This window comes from Gossypium arboreum, chromosome 1 (genome assembly GCF_025698485.1).
Source record: "Gossypium arboreum isolate Shixiya-1 chromosome 1, ASM2569848v2, whole genome shotgun sequence".
NCBI lineage: Eukaryota > Viridiplantae > Streptophyta > Magnoliopsida > Malvales > Malvaceae > Gossypium > Gossypium arboreum.
The window spans coordinates 118,931,945-118,943,994 of record NC_069070.1 but is presented as its reverse complement, the minus strand read 5'-3'; the positions used below and the strand labels follow the sequence as shown (position 1 = coordinate 118,943,994).

Genomic DNA, 12,050 nt, shown 5'->3' with positions numbered 1-12,050 from the left:
TCTTGTTTATTTCATTAGAAACTAGACTCAATAAGCTTTAATTACATAATTTATGCAGCTTCTAACTCATCTTCCACAATTTATGGTGATTTTCCAAAGTCACGTTACTGCTGCTGTAACAAGCAGATTTATTACCAAATCACTCTTTCACACCTAACTTGCATGCTTGTTATTTAAACATGTATATCACCAATCAATCATCACATATCTATGATTTTACTTAAGTATAATCTCCATTTCATCATTTTAAAGCACAACATGTTAGCTGATTTTTCCCTTTAACATCTAAGGCACATGCATGCTCATTTGTTTGGCTCAACTTCACCTATCTTCCATTTTTCATCAAAAGAACATGAAACAACAACCATTTCCTTCATTTTAATTCATGACTAAATGCTCACAACACAACTAAAAATCAAAATATACTTCAAGAGTTAAGGTAGAATCAAGAAGAACTCATGAACCTCAAAATAGAAGCAAGGTACCAAGAACTTACCTTCAATTTTCCTCCTCCTAATGACCAAATACTCAAGAGCTTTCTCCTCTCCTTTCTCTTCTCTAACTTTCATCTATGATGAACAAAGATGGACAAAACTTTGTTCTTTTCACCCCTTTTCTTTTAATAAAACTTCATATTTCATCCATTTAATTCTTTAATACAAAAGACATGATATTCTTATCATGAAACATTTACCTAACCCATTATCATGGAACATTTACCTAACCCATTATCATGGAACATTTACCTAACCTATTATCATGAAACATTTACCTAACCCATTATCATGGAACATTTACCTAACCTATTATCAATTTGTATCAATTTGTACCATAAATTATGGATATCAAGTGTACATTTTGTCTACAACAACATGATGGTTGGCCACTTCATGTAAAATGGGAGGTTTGTCATGCAAATCCTCCTATTTTGCACTCCTATTTATTTGGCCACTTCAATTTAGCCTATAGCATTTTCAAACATTTTCACATAGGTCCTATTTCATCATTTCACCCCTTTTTCTTATGGAACAAAAATTAACTAAAATTGCGGGTTCTATCTTAAGCTTGGGCTTTCTAGAGGCCCACTAACATAATTAAACCTATGCCAACATTCACGAGATTCCGAAAATTGGGGCGTTACATATATTTTTATGTATTATGTAAGTTATGTAAATTATGTAAGTTAAATAGGTTTATGTAAATTATGTAAGATATGATATATATATATATATATTTATGTATTATGTAAGTTATGTAAATTATATAAGTTGTTTATCTTATGTAAATTATGTAAGATATGATATATATTTATGTAATTGGTAAGTTATGTAAATTATGTAAGTTGTTTATCTTATGTAAATTATGAACGATATGATCTATATTTATGTATTACGTAAGTTATGTAAATTATGTAAATTATGTAAGATATGATATATATATATATATTTATGTTGATGGGATTGTGATTGTGTTGATGGGAAAACACAAGGTTAGTGAAGAATTGGTTATTAGATTAAATTTACAAGTTTAGGGTTAATTATTTATTTTGAATTAAGTCCATCATGTGTGCTCAATTATGGTTATTTTTATTTGAGTTACATGAATGCTAAATCAACTCAGGAATGAATGGGCTAATTCCTTAAAATAAATTAAAAAATTATTTTCCAAGTAAGTCAAGTCTAATTTGTTGAACAATTAATTTAATTAGGTTATTTAACAAAAAATAAAAGTAAATAAAATATTTTTCGTAATTAAAATAAAATAAAAATATTTAAAAAACTTTAAATATAATGTAATTTAACTAGGTAATTTAAAAATAAAATAAGAGTAGACATAATATTTTTGTTATTAAAATAAAATGCACTAAAATATTTAAAAACTTTAAATACAATTTAACTTAATTAGGTAATTTAAAAATAAAATAAGAGTAGACATAATATTTTTGTGATTAAAATAAAATGCAATAAAATATTTAAAAAACTTTAAATACAATTTAATTTAATTAGGTAATTTAAAAAAAATAAAAGTAGACAAAATATTTTTGTGATTAAAATAAAATAAAATAAAATAACATATTCAAAATAAAACTATGTCATTGAAGAAGGATCAAACTATCGAAGATACCCATTAATTTAATTTAATTGAGTTTAATTGTATGGAGGAGGGTAAAAATGAAAACATAAAAAAGGGATTGAATTAATCAAGCACAAAAGATGAAGGACTAAGAAAAGGCAGAACAAGAATCAAATAATTAAATCTTAACTTAGATTGTAAATCACATGTTAAGTGTAGGTTGTTTGTTTCAAGGTGTGGTAAAGATTAAGCATTATGATGTTAATTATTAGCTGTCTGAGATGTGCAAATCTTGGAACAAGCTTTTCCAGCAGCTGGACATTATCATATATACCAGTGGTGAATTATTCTTAATGACGAAAATACCCTTTCTTTGATGAAAAATTAACTAGATCCAGATTTCACATGGCTAATATTTACTTTCATGTGTTATTATCCAATTTACGTTTGATATTAAAAATAAAATAACATAATCAAATCTTTACTAGGTAATTGAAACAAATTTATAGGTGAAAGCCATAGTGTTTAGTTAATGAAATGATTTCTATGACATCAAATTCAGTTTTGCTTCCATATTTCATTTCAAAACTTTATATTATCTTGTTCATAACTAATTTTTACAAAAGAACATTGCAATAAAATTTTACCAAAAAAGGAACATGGCAAATTGAATGGCAGATAACAAAAAACATAAGGCAGAAAACTAGATGGCAAATGTAAAGTAAGTAAAATGATCCAATATTTTGAAAGGAAAATCAGCAATTAAATCTATACAAAATCGGAGCCCCAGAAGATTAATTTTTTCAAAATCATCATGATAAAACTATTATTGATGAGAATTTTGAACTAAAACGCACCTTAGTAATTTCAACAAGCTGGTCTACTCCACTCTCACCAGGAAACAGAGGTTGGAGTCAGAAAAATAGTATTTGTTAAATAATTTAAAGGGAAAATGCATATAAATAAGCAAAAAAAGTATGCAATGAAACATGTACCTGCCCAAGCAATAGCTTAGCCAAAACATAGCCAGCAAACCAGATGCCAATGGCTGTGCTGTATTCAGCTGCACCAAATATTAATTCAGGAGCTCGATAGTACCTAAAACAGATCTAAGATATGTTTGGTTCCCCTTTCACCTGACAAAGTTAAAATCAAAATTAGGCTCATGAACAATAAGGTAGTGACTGAAGAAGTGACTAGACAAATAATTATAAACAAATAAAACTTCAACTATTCAAGAAAGTCCACAAAATCGACGGTTATGATAGTTTGATAAACCTTTCTCGGCTATGATAATAAGATATGGCTTTTTCGGCTCAAATATGAACTATGTTGCTTGGATTTGATGGGTACGGTTATAATCAAATTTCACAAGTTTCTTCTTACCATAAATGTTGATAAAACTATGGGCTGGAATCTTAAAAATAAAGTCAACTAAGCCACTGGGTTAGAACCAAATGGTCAACCAAACTAGCGTGTCTAATAAGTTAATTTACTTGATAATATGAAGGCCTTTAAATACCAAATGTTCAGAACCAATTGAACAAAAGTAGATTAAATCTTTCATTATAAGAGGGGCAATTATTGAGAAACTATGTGCACATGGAAGGAGATTTGAGCAGAGGATATGCTTTATTCTAAGACTGGAATGTTAAAACCATACAATAACATTACAAACACATTACTGATTCTATTGGAATTTCAAAACAAAATATTGAAAGGCTAAAAAGAAAGGGGCAAAAAAAAGATGCTAATTCAGGAATATAAAGATTTATTAATCACTTCTAAAAATGATGAAAACCTAACATATATAGGCTGTTTCGGACAGCCATAAATAAGAGACCTTAAATACTTGATATTATGATGGAAACTTCCCATGCACAAACTGTTTCGGACAGCATTAAGAAGACAATTCATGACATTTCAACATGCACATTCTATCATCAATTTGTCAAGACTTTACACAGCATTTAACATGGTACAACACAAAACTTATTAAGCTAATTTCACCTTCAATGTGTCTAAATTTGGACAGCATTAACATAGAAATTCCCCATGCAAAAACATGTTTAATCTGTCCAAAAATTGGACAGCAGAAATGCAGCCATTATGCATGCCTTCATTCTTAAAAAACACACAAACAGAGTCAAATCATCAGCTGATTATGATACGAGGTTCATGTCTTAAAAAGCCTACAAACAGAGTCAAGTCATCAGCCAATCACACATTTCATTTCAGCCCCCCAGTCTAATAACGACAAAAATCCTTCAAAGATAAAAGCCTTAGCCTTCTCTTTGTAAACATTTTAAACACCCTTCTTTCCCTCTGCCTTTCCCTCCTTCCTAGTATCCTTATCGATTTATTTTAGCTTTAATTAACTTAATACATTCCTCCTTTTTTTTCTCTCCCATTAACTTGGATTAGAAGGAACTAAATGGAAAGAAACACCAGTTCCAAGTCTGACCTTCCTCCTGGTTTCAGATTCCACCCTACAGATGAAGAATTAATCATGTTTTACCTCAAAAACCAGGCCAAATCAAAGCCATGCCCTGTTTCAATAATCCCAGAAGTTGATATTAACAAATTTGATCCATGGCAACTGCCTGGTTAGTTTTTCTCTTTATTAATATTATCACCCAAATTAATATAATTTATGTTCCACGCACTTTGATGCTAAGCTGAATTTATAAAGTTGGTTTTTGTGTAGACAAAGCAGAGTTCGGTGAAAATGAATAGTATTTTTTTCAGCCCTCGAGATCGAAAGTACCCGAATGGGGTTCGTCCGAATAAGGCCATGTTTAAACAATGATGCAAAAAATGAAGTAGTAGGGATAATTCAATGTCAAAAGTCACACAAACCTCAATAGCATTAGAAAGTCCTACAATAGTTGATATGTCACCACCAATGACTTTTAGAGTGAAATCCAACTTTTTCTGCAAGCAAAAAAATGTACATTAACCTAACTATATCAACTTATTAAAACATTGCCAAACTATTTAATGTCAAATTCTCTGACAATATTTAAAAACTAAGTATTAGTGTTTCCTTATTCCCTCAACAAATATAATGAAGCTTAACAAATATATTTAACTCAATATAATTGGCTATACTGCTAGAGTTTTCATACTGTGATAATCAAACTGTGAGCACTGCTAAACAATTAATTATAAAATATGTTTTATTTTCTTGAGCAATAATCAAACTCTCATCACATCACACTTTATGGTTATTTAATTATTATTTTAAAATATTAAAATATAATATCTAAAATTATTTTAATTTTGCACAAGTAAATCCTCCTAAAAGTAATGCACTACATATATAAATATGTATTTCGTAAGTATTCATATTCAAATATATTTGTTTCATTTTAAAATACTATTTTCTTTATTTAACAATGATTTTTGCTATGACTATTTAAAACACCATCACAGCCTATTACCGACAATAAATACTTTCAACAAAGAAAAAATGAAAAGAAAAGAAAACATCCCGAAACATAAAATAACTGTCGTAACCGTTTTTCGGTAAAACGACGGGAATCGATTTGGATTTTGAAAATGAAAACAAAAAAACGGGAGTCGCCACCGATCCTTTTTTGACGAGGTGTGATCGGGTCACCTCGTAAAAGTGGTTGTTTTTAATAAATGGTTTGATTTATTTAAACAACAATTTTAGTCTACGCAAATCAAGAAAACAGGTTCGGGAGTCAGTTACGCACGAGGAAGGATTAGCACCCTCAATACGCCCAAAATTGGTACCTAGTTGATTAATTAGTGTCTTAGTGTCGAAGATTGAAAACTTGAAAGACATTGAAATACGATCCCTCTTTGTAAAGAAAATGCTCAAATAGTAAGGACCTTCTCGTCTCAAAATATAAAATGTCACATCCAGTGAGTTAGGAGACGACATCTTGAATTTCCGAGAGCGAGCTTGCCTTCTATAAAATCTGTGTATTTTATTAAAAAGGTATTCGATTATTTAGAGTAAACGAGAGAAATCGAAACCCAGTAAGTTAGGGCACGTTTTCTCGAATTCTCAAACACCGAATATTGCCTTTATTTCAAAACAATTTCTTATTTCGAGACGACAAAATGTCATACCCGGTAAGTTAGGGCACAACACTTCGCATCTCCGAGAATAAGCATTTTTCAAAGCTTGTATAGCAATTTAAAAGTGTATTCCGTTATCTAGGTTAAATGAGGAAAATCGAAACCCAGTAAGTTAGGGCACGATTGTCTCGAATTACCAAATACGGAATATCGCTTTTATGAAAGAATTATTTTAAGGTATTGAGTGGAAAATATAATGTGATTTATCGTAAAACGTAAAACCAAATCATGGTGCTAATACACGATAATAAGTGCGACAGTATCAATAACAATGATATAAGTGATTATAAAAAAATGAAAACAAGGCTAGCAATATAAAAACATAAAACACAAGCATAAGGCAAATGATCGAATAAAAATAAATAAAACATGGCAAAATAAAAATGACAATGATAACGAAAATGATAACAAAAATAATAATATAAATAATAATAGCATAGAATGATAATAATATATATGGTATTAAAATATATACGTAATAATAGAAATAAAAGTATAACATTAAAAATATATATACGGAATACATATGTGAAATAAGCACATAATAGTTATAAAAATATGAATAATATGATATTTACAATATATATACATAAAAAACATAATGACAAATGATGTGCATGATATTAATATACATGATATAGTTTAAAACATAAACGTAAGATAATATAAGAAATGAAAATATATAAATGATATAGTATTAAGGTATATGTATAACAATAAAAATACAATATTAAAATATATATATACACGCAATATATAAAAAATGTATCCGTATATGTATACATAATAAAATGCAATATTTAAAATATTTACATAGTATATACATGGTAAAACATAATATGATATTTACAATATATAAAACTATAATAAAATGATATACACGATATAATATTAATTTACATGGGCATAATATGAAGTATAATATATAAATATATATTAAAAGTATGTATATATGACACAAATGTATTAACAAAACAATAATATCAAAACTAATAATAACAATAATATATAAATGTATACGTATATATATTAAAGATATATAATAAATATTAATAATATAGAGGTAAAATAGATATAACAAAATGTACATAATAGAATATTTGAATATGTATACATAAACATATATTAGGAACAATAATAATATATAAAACAACTATAAGAATATATATAATATGTATTTATATAGTATTAATTTAAAAGGGCTAAATAATAATAAAATATGCTAAAATAATAATACAAGAATGGTACAATAGAATAATGAATAATATTAAAATAATAAAGAGTAAAAATAATATAGAAAGTGTATTAAATAGGAGAAAGGGACTAAATTTGAAACAAATATTAAGTTTTGGGGCCGATTTAAAAAGCTAATAAAGAGAAGGGACTAATTTGAAAGCGCAAATAACATACGAGGTCCAAAAGGGCAATTTACCCGAGCCCTTGAAACGGTGTCGCTGAAGGGAAGACCAACTTGCAAAATGCGATAAACCTCGGGGCTAATTTAAAAGAATTAAAAACTTGATTGCAAAACATGTAAAAATCGGAAGGACTGCGCAAGTAATTTGTAACGCCCCAATTTTTGGGAATTCTGTGAATGTTGGCAAAATTTCATGCTTTAATTTTGTCATTTGTGAGTGAAATTATGAAATAGGACCTATGTGAAAATGTTTGAAAATGCTATAGGCTAAATTGAAGTGGGCCAAATAAATAGGAGTGCAAAATAGGATGATTTGCATGACAAACCTCCCATTTTACATGAAGTGGCCAGCCATCATGTTGTTGCAGACAATATGAGCACTTGATATCCATAATTTATGGTACAAATTGATACAAATTGATAATGGGTTAGGTAAATGTTCCATGATAATGGATTAGGTAAATATTCCATGATAATGGGTTAGGTAAATGTTCCATGATAATGGGTTAGGTAAATGTTTCATGATGGGAATTTCATGTCTTTTGTATTAAAGAATTAAATGGATGAAATATGAAATTTTATTAAAAGAAAAAGGGGTGAAAAGAACAAAGTTTTGTCCATCTTTGTTCATCATAGCCTAAAGTTAGAGAAGGGAAAGGAGAGGAGAAAGCTCTTGAGTATTCGGTCATTAGGAGGAGGAAAATTGAAGGTAAGTTCTTGGTACCTTGCTTCTATTTTGAGGTTCATGAGTTCATCTTGATTCTACCTTAACTCTTGAAGCATATTTTGGTTTTTAGTCATGAATTAAAATGAAGGAAATGGTTGTTGTTTCATGTTCTTTTGATGAAAAATGGAAGATAGGTGAAGTTGAGCCAAACAAATGAGCATGCATGTGCCTTAGATGCTAAGGGAAAAATCGGCTAACATGTTGTACTTTAAAATGATGAAATGGAGATTATACTTAAGTAAAATCATAGATATGTGATGATTGATTGGTGATATACATGTTTAAATAACAAGCATGCAAGTTAGGTGTGAAAGAGTGATTTGGTAATAAATCTGCTTGGGACAGCAGCAGTAACGTGACTTTGGAAAATCACCATAAATTGTGGGAGATGAGTTAGAAGCTGCATAAATTATGTAATTAAAGATTAATGAGTCTAGTTTCAAATGGAATAAACGAGAACATATTTTGAATTCTGTACAATGAGAAATTTGATTCGTAATGAAGAGTGGTCAGATTAGTCAAACAGTAAAACATGGGAAACTTTGAGAAAAATCTGGTATTGATTGGGTGAACCAAAAATTCTGAAAATTTTATGGATAGAATATATATGAGTCTATTTTCAGGGAAAATTAACGGCACTTGATTTGGAGTTTCGTAGCTCCAGTTATAAATGATTTAGTGACTGTTGCTCAGGTAGACAGCTTGCAGTGAAATTATGATTATGTGGTAAACATTGACAAAAATTTGTTAATGAGTTGCTTATTGATTTCTTATAAGCTTACTATGATCTGTAGGTGTGGTTGGCCGAATATCGTAAGGGGTTAATCGTAGTTTGTATTTGAATAGTTAGATTAACGTGTTAGTAATCCAATTGTAGGCGGTTCGTGTATGGATCTCGTCAAGATATCGTCATAAAAGTGTGTAACTAACACCCTCTTTCTTAGTCTAGATCGGCAAAAGTCGAAAAGCGAAATGCGAAAACCGGTATTTTGTAGATTTGCGAGTGTGCGAATGCTCGTGAGGTAAATCGATTAATGTTTTTGGTAAGCTGCAATGTTTGGACTGCAAAGTGCATGATTTCTGTGCCCTCGATATTTTTGGGCTTAATGGGCCAAAATTGGAATGACGGGCCAACGGGCCCAATTCGGTAAGAACCCTCGGTAGTGATTCTGTTAGTACGTGAAAGGAAGGAATATGCATGAAAAACCCTAAAATAGATAAATTACTGAAATACCTTTAAAAGTGGAAAATTTACAGTTTTACCCTTAGGAGATAAATTACCGAAATACCCCTAGGGTTAAATTGACCTAAATGCATGTTTGACTGTTGTTATTTACTGCATGCCATGTTGTTATTATCGATGCATGGATGGGATATTGACGGAGGAAGTAATGAAAGTGGCTTGTCCACGTCTTGGAGGCTTTGCCTCGAGTTCATCGATAATCTGAGAAGCAAGGTCGCAAGCTGTGGAGTGTTGGGTTGGGTGGGTTGAGCTATCCTCACATGGAGTGTATGGCTGGTGCGGGTGGAGTGTAGTGGTTGGTGGGTTGAGTAGTCTCCCAAATGGGCTTGCATATGTTTCTTGATGTTGCATGTATTTTGAAATGGGCCTATGGGCCATCTTGTTATCTGAATAAGGGACTAAGGCCCGGTTTATTGTAATCTAAAAGGGCTCGGTCCATTACCCATCATTACTGAATGGGCTTAGGCCCAATAGGCTTGAGTGACTTGGGCTTTGAATGGGTTTTCCTTACACACCGAGTTTCCCCAAACTCACCCTTTTATTTTCATCCACGCAGAAATCCCCAACCATAGTGGGCTTGGAGCCGTGAGGGAATTCAAGTGGCCACCCGCTCGAAAGTTTGATTTTCTTCCGTGAACTGGACATCCTTTTATTTATGTTTGAAGTTTTGGGTTTTAAATGTAATAAGGCCGCTTAATTATTTTTGATGGTTTTAATATGTATTACTAAGATAGGTATTACTTATTTTAACTGTTGAAATTGGATAGCTTTACGGTAGCGTTTTCAAAAACAACAGATTGATTTCAAAATAACACGACAACAAGCAAAGCTTCCATAATGAAAGAATTTTCCAAAATTAATCAATTTTCCTAAAATGACTTAATCGAAATGGTTTCCTAGAAATATCCATGACGTTAAGGTGTGGCAATGGCGGTATGCATGTCTAGGATTGGATCCGAAGGAGCTTGGTACTTAGCGATCCGATGGACTCACCACCTCTTTTCCGGTTTCCTACACGGTGCACGACTTCCATTCACTTTAACCCTTAATGAATTAATCTTTTGAACATCAAGTACGATTTTCTGGACTTAGAATGGAAATTTTTTTTTACGTTTTTGATGTGGCATGCCGGATCCGGCCATAACTTCTGGGCCGGGTTTGGGGTGCTACACAATTAGACCATGCTTGCAAAAACACACGGATCTTTCGGGCGGACGGGTCGGGTCGTGGATTGGGTAGGGCGAAACGGCGTCGTTTTGGTGCTTATGGGTGCCGACCAAATCGACGTCGTTTTGTAATATCTATATAAGTTAAAAATTAGCCTTTTAAACCCATTTGTTGTTTGTTTTAAAAAAAAACTGAACTTTTCTTTGCTCTCTCTCTGCAGGTCCAAGTCCGGTCAGGCCCCGACGAGCTGCCACCGCCCTCCGCCGTGCACGGCGGTCGGAGGTAAAAATTTCTCTTTTTTTTTGTTTTAAAATGTATTTATTTTTCTTTTGTATATATTGCCTATTCACACATATATAGGTATAAAATAGATCGATTGGCCATGAAATATCAACGAAAAGGAAAGAAAAAATAAAACTAACCACCTTAGGACTACGGCTTCTGTTCTTGAGGGCTTTGGGTTTGTTTGGATGCTTTTTTCTTATTTCTTGAAGGCTAATAATGTTGTTTTTAGCTTGAATCTATGTTCCTTTTTTGTATTTGAAAAATGTCCGAAATTACAATGGTTTTGGATTCGGCCTTAAATAGCCGTTTTACATGCCTTCCTTTTCTACTTTCTATCCCTTCTTTATTAATGCTTGCAGGTGCAACTTGGGGCGGTGGGGTGGTGCTGCAGGCGTCGATGGTGGATGGGACAGGGGTCAAAGGCTGAACGGCTAGGGTTTTAGGTTTTCCTTCATTTTTCTTTTTTCTGTTTTGTGTTTGGGCCATGTGGGTTTGGGTATGTTTTGGTTAGGGCTAGAAAAGGGTCCATTGGGTTTGGGTAGGTTATTTAGGCCCGCAAATTGGGCTTGTACAATAACGATTCCAACTTGAAGCTATCCTAGACTTCGTTAAAAAAGGGAAAGGTAACCATTAAAGAATTGCTTTGTTAAACATCAAGAACAGGAGAAATTGACGTTTTTAATAATGTTCCAAGTTAAATAGAGATAATATATTTAACACAGGCATTATATTCAAATTTTAAAATTGGCTATACTGCTAGAGTTTTTAAGTCTGTTTCAGAAGCACCCAATGATGACAAACCCCCCATAATATTTGCTGTAAAAGATGGAGAGGAGATAATACCTAGTGATAGTCGGCGTTGAACAGATATGCAAGAATCGGAAGAGGTTTTAACTTCATAACCCCATCTATCCAGTTTCATAAACACCTCAAAGGGACTTCACGAAAGTAAAAGGGATTTCGATTTGGGGATTTTGGGAATTTTGAATCGGGAGAATTTTTGAGGATTTGAGGGTTCCGATCGT

General features: G+C 31.7%; 1 long non-coding RNA gene across 1 annotated transcript; it reads left to right on the top strand.

Moving 5' to 3' along the window:
- The first annotated feature begins 10,948 nt into the window (after positions 1–10,948).
- LOC128289660 (uncharacterized) lies at positions 10,949–11,663 on the top strand. Its single transcript, XR_008279309.1, has 2 exons — positions 10,949–11,022; positions 11,385–11,663. It is a non-coding gene; the product is annotated as an uncharacterized LOC128289660 (long non-coding RNA).
- Positions 11,664–12,050: the final 387 nt, after the last annotated feature.